The sequence below is a fragment of the Aquarana catesbeiana genome, linkage group LG01 (genome assembly GCF_042186555.1).
Source record: "Aquarana catesbeiana isolate 2022-GZ linkage group LG01, ASM4218655v1, whole genome shotgun sequence".
Classification (NCBI taxonomy): Eukaryota; Metazoa; Chordata; class Amphibia; order Anura; family Ranidae; genus Aquarana; species Aquarana catesbeiana.
Genome location: NC_133324.1, coordinates 567675091 through 567687091, shown reverse-complemented (window position 1 = coordinate 567687091; position 12001 = coordinate 567675091).

The window sequence follows — 12001 nt, the reverse complement described above, 5'->3', positions numbered from 1 at the left end:
TTAGGAGTGGTGTATAAGCGCCCCTGCCCATTGAAATCAATGAGCAGCGCCCATGAAGCGCCTTGGCAGCAGCGCTTTTAACCATTTATTTGGCCGCTAGCGGGGGTAAAAGCGCCCCACTAGCGGCCGAAAAGCGCCTCTAAAATGACGGTAAAGTGCCGCTAAAACTAGCGGTGCTTTACCGCTAGCGCGGCCACATTGTCAGTGTGAAAGGGCTCTAAGGTCTATTCATAACTATTAATTGCAGTAACATGCGTTAACAGCGTTCATTTTACCCGTGTTACAGAAACATGGATCAATGTATGGCTGCGTGCATGCAGAATTTTTCTTGTTCAAGTATTTTATTAACCACTTCAATACCGGGCCTAATCTGGCACTCCTCTCCTACATGTAAAAATCATAACTTTTTTGCTAGAAAATTACTCGGAACCATTAAACATTATACATGTTTACACACAAACATTATATATGTTTTTTTAGCAGACACCCTGGGGAATAAAATGGCGGTCATTGCAACTTTTTATCTCGCACGGTTTTTGCGCAATCATTTTTCAAACACCTTTTTTTTTGGTTTCATGAATTAAAAAATAACAAAACAGCAAAGTTAGTCCAATTTGTATGTATAATGTGAAAGATAATGTTACGCCGAGTAAATAGATACCCAACATGTCACGCTTTAAAATTGCGCACACTCATGGAATGGCGCAAAACTTCGGTACTGAAAAATCTCCATAGGCGACGCTTTAAAAATGTTTACAGGTTACCAGTTTAGAATTACAGAGGAGGTCTAGCGCTAGAATTGTTGATCTCGCTCTAACGCACACCGTGATACCTCACATGTGTGGTTTAAAAGGCGTTTACATATTTGGGCGGGACTTACGTGTGTGTTCGCTTCTGAGTGCGAGCTACTGGGGACAGGGGTATTTAAAAAAAAAAAAAAAAATTATTTTACTTTATTTTTTTTTTTACACTTTTTTTTTACATTTAATTTTTTTTTATCACTTTTGTTCCTATTACAGGGAATGTAAACATCCCTTGTAATAGGGATCAATAAGACCCCACATCTCTCCTCCAGGCTGTAAAGCATGAGATCGGAAAAAAAAAAAAATTCACCGATCTCATGCTGACAGCCGCGATCGCGGTGGGCCTCTGACGGTCATAGAGATGACCATCTGGTCACCGGAAATCTCCACGATCGTCATCCGGCGGCGTCCGATTCCTTCTCCGGGCCCCCAATGGCACGGGAGAGCCCGGAGAAGCACCGGATGGTGGCGGGAGGGGGGGACGCCCCCTCCCATCGCCTATAAGAACGATCAAGCGGCGGAACTGCCACTATGATCATTCTTAACGTGCACAGAATCGCCGCCTGCAAATAATGATATCTGAATGATGCCTTTAGCTGCAGGCATCATTCAGATATCCCCGCACAAAGTCAAGGACGTCATATGACGACGTGCAGTATTGAAGATTATCAGAAAACATTGAATGGAAAGAGAAAAATTTTACCTTCGTAACAAGATAATCTTATTACAGGAAAGTATAATTCTAGTCGCATATGACATCATATAATTGTTTAAGAATTATTATATATATATATAGATATATATCTAGATATATATATCTCTATCTATCTCAAACTCAACTTGTCCAAAACCGAGCTTATAATATTTCGTCCCCCACGTGCCTCTTCCCCTGACTTATCTGTCAAGTGCAATGGCACAACCATCCACCCATCCCCACATGTCAGGGTGCTAGGTGTTATCCTGGATTCTGAACTCTCCTTTCGGCCCCACATCCAATCACTTTCCAAAGCTTGCCGCCTCAACCTCCGCAACATCTCTAAACTACGTCCCTTTCTAACCAATGAAACCACAAAGCTCCTGATTCACTCCCTGGTTATCTCTCGCCTTGACTACTGCAACTCCCTCCTCATTGGCTTACCTTTAAATAGACTATCCCCCCTTCAGTCCATCATGAATGCTGCTGTCAGACTCATCCACCTTACAAACCGCTCAATGTCTGCTACCCCTCTCTGCCAATCCCTCCACTGGCTACCACTCACCCAACTAATTAAATTCAAAATACTAACAATAAGTTACAAAGCCATCCACAACTCTGCCCCCAGCTACATCACTAACCTAGTCTCAAAATACCAACCTAATCGCCCTCTTTGTTCCTCCCAAGACCTCCTGCTCTCTAGCTCCCTCATCACCTCCTCCCATATCCGCCTCCAGGACTTCTCTCGAGCCTCGCCCATCCTCTGAAATTCGCTACCCCAATCTGTCAGACTATCTCCAAATTTATCCACTTTTAGACGATCCCTGAAAACTTTCCTCTTCAGAGAAGCCTATCCTGCCTCCATCTAACAACTGCGCTATTTTCTCCATTAGTTCATCCCCCACAGCTATTACCCTTTTGTGTAACTTGACCCTCCCTCCTAGCTTGTAATCTCCAATGAGCAGGGCTCTCTGATTCCTCCTGTATTGAATTGTATTGTAATTGTACTGTCTGCCCTAATGTTGTAAAGCGCTGCGTAAACTGTCGGCGCTATATAAATCCTGTATAATAATAAATAGATAGATAGATAGATAGATAGATAGATAGATAGATAGATAGATAGATAGATAGATAGATAGATAGATAGAGTCGCTAGTATATTTGGTTCTCTTTTCAATAGTGGAACATTATGGTTAATCTACCGCTGATTTGGGGCCCAATATTAGCATAATATTATGGTATATCAACCAACTATAGTGGAGAAGTATTTTTAATAATCAGTGAATTGACTGCATATAATGATGTCTCCAACCCAAAACCATCCTTCCTTGACGCGTTTCACCACTCGGCTTGCTAACAAGGAAAGGGAAGCCAAGAGTGGTGAAAAGCATCAAGGAAGGTTGGTTTTGGGTTGAAGACATCAATTATATGCAGTCAATTCACTGATTATTAGAAATACTGCAGGAAGAGCAAATTGGAGTGCGGCTGATATTTTTTCCTATTTTCAGTGAAGACTGACTGCGATATCCCAGCACCTAGGTTGTCCATGTGCAGGAGAGGCCGGTTTTGAGCAGGGTTATGGATCTGGGTGTGTTTACGTTGTACAATGCCATTGATTGTGAATGGTACCCCAGCACACAGAACAATAGATGCCATACTGTGTCTTGGCAAAATGGTACATGTAAGTTAATTTGGCCATTGAGGTAGGTTGGCAGCCTTATTCATAATGCTACAATGCACATTAACACATGTGCCTTAACACACCTCAACAGACTGTAGAACAGGGGGCTCAATTTAAACCAGTGTGTGAATTTTAATAGCGCACCAACGCACCTTTAAAACACTCCTGGGTTGCGTTTATGAGAATTGCTGCGGAACAAGCTGATGTTCATTTCACATGCTTTACATTACATTCCTATGCATGTTGGCACGTATTTTCATGTCAACTGTTGTGAAGAGACAGATCCTTGGAAGGGTCTAAATACTTAAAACTATTTTTTTATATATATTTTTACTTTCAGTTGCGTTGTTTTTACATCCGTTCATGTATGTTGAATTAGAATGCAGACAGGTTGCATTTTATTGCAATGCACATGTTCACAACAGTGTGAGAATGAGACACATAGAAAACCATTTCTTTATATGTGTCCTTGCAGTAATCTGCATTGATCCAGGGCAGAAAAACACAGGTCACTGCTCATGGTGTGAATGAGCCCTTACAGTCTATTATGCCATGTTGGCATCCTATTTAAATGGGCTGTTTTGAAGTGGAGCCAAACCCTCCTATCTTTTACAGCCAAGGAAGCTGACATTTTAGCCTTGGTTTGATCTGCAGTAGCCATGGCACCATTCATGTGATCAGTTGTGACATCAGCCATATGCTGGCTTGACAGTTAACATAAGCACATTACATGACTGTTTTGGGAAACCATCAAATCAGTGCATTTACTTCCACGTTAGCACAATGTGCATTAACCGCAGTAGATTGGTATATTGTGAATAGACCCAAAGGGCTCATTGAGACCTTCGACCCCCCCCCCCCCCCAAAGGAGAACTGAACCCCCCTAACCTTCTCAGCCAAGGAAACTGCCATCTTAGCCTCTGTTTGATCTGCAGTTGCCATGGTGGCACACGTGATCAGTTATGACTCCAGTCATTTGATGGCTTGACAGTTTGGTTGAAAGCAGAAGTGGCTATGACAGTTATCATTAACGTTATGCCTTAAATGTAATGGTTTTGGGAAGCTATTACATTGATGGGTTTAGTTCCGCTTTAAGCTGCAGCAGATGAGGGTGTTTACATGTCACAGTTGTGATGCTTTGATTCACCCTTGCGACAAAAACGATCACTCCTGTTGCCCGCTAATGAATGGGCTCTTATGCAGATGAGAGCAGAGGAAATGTGATCACTTATAAAAAAAAGGGTGGAATAAATGTATTTATAATGTTTTTATATATATATATCTATATCTATACTCAAATGTTTTGCCTTTCATTTTAGTTTTTAACTGAATGGATTGTTTTACAAGGTGAACGTTTACAATCACTGGCCATAGATAGATTGAAATTTGGATGGTTCAGCAAAGACCGGCTCAATTTCAGACTGGGTTCACACTGTAACCCGCGTAGGATCACTGTGCATCCCTGTTCCCCGTTTTGGGGACGAATCAGGGCCGATTCTATGCCTGAATTCGGCCCTGAAATGGAGCCAAAGACGCACAGCGTTTCTGTGCAGCGCGCTCCGCAGCTACAACGAAGGTATGTGAACCGGCTCCATAGGGAGCCAGTCACATTCTCCCGCTATGCCAAATGGATGCGGGGAACCCCGCATAGGTGTGAACCCGGCCTTAATCAATCTATGGCTGTTCCTCTTCCAGAGCAGTTGATCTAAGGACCAACTGCTCTCGAACGAGCTTGTTGGAAAATTTTCACTCGATCAGTGCAAATCGGCTGCATCGCTAATCAGTGTATTCTGACAGCAGGGGAGTCCCCACCATCAGAATACAACAGTGCAGCAGGGAGGATTCTATCCACCTTGAATGTGTGACTGACTGATAAAAAAAAAAAAAAAAATCCATCTACGGCTAGCTTTAGCTTAAAGTGATACTAAACTCTCTTTTTTTTCTCCTTTAAAAATATAAAACATGTTATACTTACCTGCTCTGTTTCAGTGGTTTTGCACAGAGCAGCCCTGATCCTCTTCTCAAGTCCCTCTTCGGCTCTCCTGGTCCCTCCCTTCTGTTGAGTGCCTCCACAGCAAGCACCTTGCTATGGTGGCTCCCAAGCCACATCGCTGTGTGTTCATTTAGAAACAGATCCGCTAGGCCCCACCCCCTCTCTCTCCTTATTAACTCACTGACTTTGACAGCAGTGGGAGCCAATGGCGCTTTCTAAGCCAATGAGGAGGGAGAGTCCAGACAGCCGAGTCCCTTGTGCAACATTGCTGGATCGAGATGGGCTCAAGTATTAGGGGGCTGATGCACACAGAAGGTTTTTTATCTTAATGCATAGAATGCACTAGGATAAAAACCTTCTGCCTTTACCACCACTTTAAGGCTTAATTTATTATTATTATACAGGATTTATATAGCGCTGATGGTTTGCGCAGCGCTTTACAACATGATGGCAGACAGTACAGTTACAATACAGGCATTATCGGAGGGCCCTGCTTGTTAGAGCTCACAGTCTAGGAGGGAGGGTCAAGTGATACGAAGGGTAATAACTGTGGTGGGTGGGCTGTTAGGTGGGGGCAGGATAGGCTTCTCTGAAGAGAAAAGTTTTCAGGGATCGTCTAAAAGTGGATAAGTTTGGAGACAGTCTGACAGATTGGGGCAGGGTGTTCCAGAGGATGGGAGAGGCTCAGGAGAAGTCCTGGGAGGTGAATATAGGAGGAGGTGATGAGGGAGCCAGAGAGCAGGAGGTCTTGAGAGGAACGAAGAGGACGATTAGGTTGGTATTTTGAGACTAGGCTAGTGATTCAGCTGGGGGCAGAGTTGTGGATGGCTTTGTAACTTATTGTTAGTATTTTGAATTTATTTTGTTGGGTGAGTGGCAGCCAATAGAGGGATTGGCAGAGAGGGGTAGCAGAGACTGAGCGGTTTGTAAGGTGGATGAGTCTGGCAGCAGCATTCATGATGGACTGAAGGGGGGATAGTCCGTTTAAAGGTAAGCCAGTGAGGAGGGAGTTACAGTAGTCATGGCAAGTAATAATCAGGGAGTGAATGAGGAGCTTGGTGGTGTCATTGGTTAGGAAGGGACGTAGTTTGGAGATGTTGTGGAGGTTGAGGCGGCAAGCTTTGGAAAGGGATAGGATGTGGGGCCAAAAGGAGAGTTCAAAGTCCAGGATAAACACCTAGCACGCTGACATGTGGGGGTAGGTGGATGGTTGTGCCATTGCTCTTCACAGAGAAGTCAAGGAAGAGGCACGTGGGGAGGAAATATGAGCTCAGTTTTGGACAAGTTGAGTTTGAGGAAGTAGTGCAACATCCATACAGATATGTCTGTTAGTAAATTAGTAATGCATGAGGACAGTGCCGATCCTGACCTCCCTGGGTCCCTAAGCAAAATTCTGCTAAGGGCCCCTCTACCGGACCCATGATGCCGTGAGCTATGTAAACCATTTGCCATTGCCACACAGTCACACCTGACACTTCAGTGCTCCCAATACAATCCTCCCTCCTTTAAACAAAACAGTCAAAGAATAAGTCTCCAGAGAGCCCCCTTACATCAGGGTCCCTAGAGAGCCTCCCCTTACATCAGGATCCCCAGAGAGCCTCCCCTTACATCAGGATCCCCAGAGAGCCTCCCCTTACATCAGGATCCCCAGAGAGCCTCCCCTTACATCAGGATCCCCAGAGAGCCTCCCCTTACTTCAGGATCCCCAGAGAGCCTCCCCTTACATCAGGATCCCCAGAGAGCCTCCCCTTACATCAGGATCCCCAGAGAGCCTCCCCTTACATAAGGATCCCCAGAGAGCCTCCCCTTACATCAGGATCCCCAGAGAGCCTCCCCTTACATCAGTGTCCTCAGAGAGTCTCCCCCTACATCAGGGTCCCCAGAGAGCCTCCCCCTACATTAGGGTCCCCAGAGAGCATCCCCTTACACCAGGGTCCTCAGAGAGCCTCCCTACTTACACCAGGGTCCCCTAGAGAGCCTCCCCTTACACCAGTTTCCTCAGAGAGCCCCCCTTACACCAGGGTCCCCAGAGAGCCCCCCTTACACCAGGGTCCCCAGAGAGCCCCCCTTACACCAGGGTCCCCAGAGAGCCCCCCCTTACACCAGGGTCGCCAGAGAGCCCCCCCTTACACCAGGGTCGCCAGAGAGCCCCCCTCTTACATTAGTGTCCCCAGAGAGCCCCTCCTTACACAGGGTCCCCAGAGAAGCCTTCCCTTTTACATTAGTGTCCCCAGAGAGCCCCTCCTTAAACAGGGTCCCCAGAGAGCCCCCCCTCTTACAACAGTGTCCCCAGAGGCCCCCCTTACATCAGTGTCCCCAGAGGCCCCCCCTTTACATCAGTGTCCCCAGAGGCACCCCCCTTACATCAGTGTCCCCAGAGGCCCCCCTCTTATATCAGTGTCCCCAGAGGGCCCCCTCCTTACATTAATGTCCCCAGAGAGCCCCCCCTCTTATATTAGTGTCCCCAGAGAGCCTCCCCCTCTTACATTAGTGTCCCCAGAGGCCCCCCTCTTACTAGACATGTGAGATTAGTTTCGTACAAATTTCCGTAAATTCGTACATTCGCAAGGATCCGAAATACGAATTGCTATGCTTCCGAATTCTGTACGAAATACGAAATTTTGTTTACGAATTTCGGATCCAAATTCCTAACGAACATTCGTAATTGTTATAAAAAGTTAACGAACCTAAAAGTTAAAAACCCCAGGAAGTCAGCACAGCACAGGGATGGTGGAAGCTCCTCATAATGATAAATTCATCATAACGAAAATTCGTATTTCGTACGAAATTCCGGACACGAATTACGAATTAATTCTAATACGAAACAGAACGGAACGAAGCAAATTTGTTGATGGCGTACATGTCTACCTCTTACATCAGTGTCCCCAGAGGGCCCCCTCTCTTACATCAGGGTCCCCAAACAGCTGACTCCCCCCCCCCCTTGCAGAGGTTCCCCTGTACCTGGCTGGTGGAGGTGGGAGGCGGCGATCGGCAGCTCTATGGTGTCCACAGGCAGGGGGATCTCCCTGGGGCTAGTAGTTCTATCTCCGAATGTATACAGCGGAGAGGGGAGGGGCCTCTGACCCGGGCATCAGCAACAGTGTTCAGAGTGAAAGTGAAACTGATACCTGCCTGGGTCAGAGGCCCCTCCCTTCTCTTCTCCACTGTATACACTGACACTCAAGAGAGGGTCCCCAGAGAGCCTCCCCCTACATTAGGGTCCCCAGAGAGCCTCCCCTTACACCAGTTTCCTCAGAGAGCCCCCCCCTTACACCAGGGTCCCCAGAGAGCCCCCCCCCCTCTTACATTAGTGTCCCCAGAGAGCCCCCTCTTACTAAACATGTGCGATTAGTTTTGTACGAATTTCCGTAAATTTGTACATTCGGAAGGATCCTAAATACAAATTGCTATGCTTCCGAATTCTGTAAGAAATACGAAATTTCGTTTACGAATTTCGGATCCAAATTCCTAACGAACATTCGTAATTGTTATGAAAAGTTAACGAACCTAAAAGTTAAAAACCCCAGGAAGTCAGCACAGCACAGGGATGGTGGAAGCTCCTTATAATGATAAATTCATCATAACGAACATTCATAATTGTTACGAAAAGTTAACGAACCTAACGAAAATTCGTATTTCGTACGAAATTTCGGACACGAATTACGAATTAATTCTAATACGAAACAGAACGGAACGAAGCAAATTTGTTGATGGGGCACATGTCTACCTCTTACATCAGTGTCCCCAGAGGGCCCCCCCTCTTACATCAGGGTCCCCAAACAGCTGACCCCCCCCCCCCTTGCAGAGGTTCACCTGTACCTGGCTGGTGGAGGTGGGAGGTGGCGATCGGCAGCTCTATGGTGTCCACAGGCAGGGGGATCTCCCTGGGGCTAGTAGTTCTATCTCCGAATGTATACAGCGGAGAGGGGAGGGGCCTCTGACCCGGGCATCAGCAACAGTGTTCAGAGTGAAAGTGAAACTGATACCTGCCTGGGTCAGAGGCCCCTCCCTTCTCTTCTCCACTGTATACACTGACACTCAAGAGAGGGTCCCCAGAGAGCCTCCCCCTACATTAGAGTCCCCAGAGAGCCTCCCCTTACACCAGTTTCCTCAAAGAGCCCCCCCCTTACACCAGGGTCCCCAGAGAGCCCCCTCCCTCTTACATTAGTGTCCCCAGAGAGCCCCCCTCTTACTAGACACGTGCGATTAATTTCGTACGAATTTCCGTAAATTTGTACATTCGGAAGGATCCTAAATACAAATTGCTATGCTTCCGAATTCTGTAAGAAATACGAAATTTCGTTTACGAATTTCGGATCCAAATTCCTAACGAACATTCGTAATTGTTATGAAAAGTTAACGAACCTAAAAGTTAAAAACCCCAGGAAGTCAGCACAGCACAGGGATGGTGGAAGCTCCTTATAATGATAAATTCATCATAACGAACATTCGTAATTGTTACGAAAAGTTAACGAACCTAACGAAAATTCGTATTTCGTACGAAATTTCGGACACGAATTACGAATTAATTCTAATACGAAACAGAACGGAACGAAGCAAATTTGTTGATAGCGCACATGTCTACCTCTTACATCAGTGTCCCCAGAGGGCCCCCCTCTTACATCAGGGTCCCCAAACAGCTGACTCCCTCCCCCCCCCCCTTGCAGAGGTTCACCTGTACCTGGCTGGTGGAGGTGGGAGGCGGCGATCGGCAGCTCTATGGTGTCCACAGGCAGGGGGATCTCCCTGGGGCTAGTAGTTCTATCTCCGAATGTATACAGCGGAGAGGGGAGGGGCCTCTGACCCGGGCATCAGCAACAGTGTTCAGAGTGAAAGTGAAACTGATACCTGCCTGGGTCAGAGGCCCCTCCCTTCTCTTCTCCACTGTATACACGGACACTCAAGAGAGGGTCCCCAGAGAGCCTCCCCCTACATTAGGGTCCCCAGAGAGCCTCCCCTTACACCAGTTTCCTCAGAGAGCCCCCCCTTACACCAGGGTCCCCAGAGAGCCCCGCCCCTCTTACATTAGTGTCCCCAGAGAGCCCCCCTCTTACTAGACATGTGCGATTAGTTTCGTACGAATTTCCGTAAATTTGTACATTCGGAAGGATCCTAAATACAAATTGCTATGCTTCCGAATTCTGTAAGAAATACGAAATTTCGTTTACGAATTTCGGATCCAAATTCCTAACGAACATTCGTAATTGTTATGAAAAGTTAACAAACCTAAAAGTTAAAAACCCCAGGAAGTCAGCACAGCACAGAAATGGTGGAAGCTCCTTATAATGATAAATTCATCATAACGAACATTTGTAATTGTTACGAAAAGTTAACGAACCTAACGAAAATTTGTATTTCGTATGAAATTTCGGACACGAATGACGAATTAATTCTAATACGAAATGGAACGAAACAAATTTATTGACGGCGCACATGTCTGCCTCTTACATCAGTGTCCCCAGAGGGCCCCTTCCTTATATTAGTGTCCCCAGAAAGCCCCCCCTCTTACATCAGGGTCCCCAAACAGCTGACTCCCCCCCCCCCCCCTTGCAGAGGTTCCCCTGTACCTGGCTGGTGGAGGTGGGAGGCAGCGATCAGCAGCTCTATGGTGTCCACAGGCAGGGGGATCTCCCTGGGGCTAGTAGTTCTATCTCTGAATGTATACAGCGGAGAGGGGAGGGGCCTCTGACCCGGGCATCAGCAACAGTATTCAGAGTGAAAGTGAAACTGATACCTGCCTGGGTCAGAGGCCCCTCCCTTCTCCTCTCCACTGTATACACTGACACTCGAGAAAGTACTACAAGCCCCAGGGAGATCCCACTGCCCCCTCAGGCACCATAAAGCTGCTGACTGCAGCCTTCCACCTCCTCCCACCTCTTCCTACTGCACTCTAAATGGCCAGCCACAGGTGCAGGGGGGGATGCTGGGTCTTGGGCCCCCCCCCCCCCCCCACAGCGGTATAACGGAAGGGCCCAGTCGCAAATGCAACTGCAGTGACCCCTAAAGTTCCGCCACTGGATGTTGTAAACATTAATTGACGCACTATGACACGAGGGGGAGGTGGGGCCTTGAGTAATTTGCGGGGCCCTACGCAGCTTGTGTAGTGAGCGTATAGGGCGGATCGGCTCTGCGTGAGGAGACTGATGGAGTGGAGAGATAGATTTGTGTGTCATCAGTGTAGCATTGACATTGAAACCCTTGTGGTTGGGGGGGGGCAGCAAAAACACACAGTTAAGCTGCATTTTTGCTGCTCGCCAACTGCCCACCCCCCTTAAGCTGCAATAGGCAGCAGACTGGGATGTTTACATATTATGGCCGCGATGCTTTGCGCCTAAAACACCCCGCCTCAGTGTGCATTCGCACTTGTCTGCAAAAATGGAAAAACGGACTTCAATGTATTTCTATGGGCAAGTGAACGTCAGCAGATGATCGCTCGCCTCCGTTAACATCTTTTTTTTTTCTTAAATGGAAGAAAGCCCTATTTTTCTTCGATTTAAAAAATGGAACGAACAAACGAACAAATGGTCCGTTTTTGCCTTGGTAGTGAATGTAAAAAAAAAATTGATGTAAACTGAATCCATTTTTCTTTTAAAACATGTTACTAAACTGATGAAACAAAAACGGAACGCCCCTGTGAAAGGGGTCTTATGATTTTTGGCAGCATCTATGAAAAGTCTCCCATGTAGCCCTTAGCCTAACAACACCCTTCAAAAATGATTAAATCTGCAGATAATCAAATAGCCACTTCCCTTCCTAATCGATTCACATCGGACTCAAGCAAACTGATTCTATCAGTCAGGGTGGAAAATGATCAATCGTTTTGCATCGAT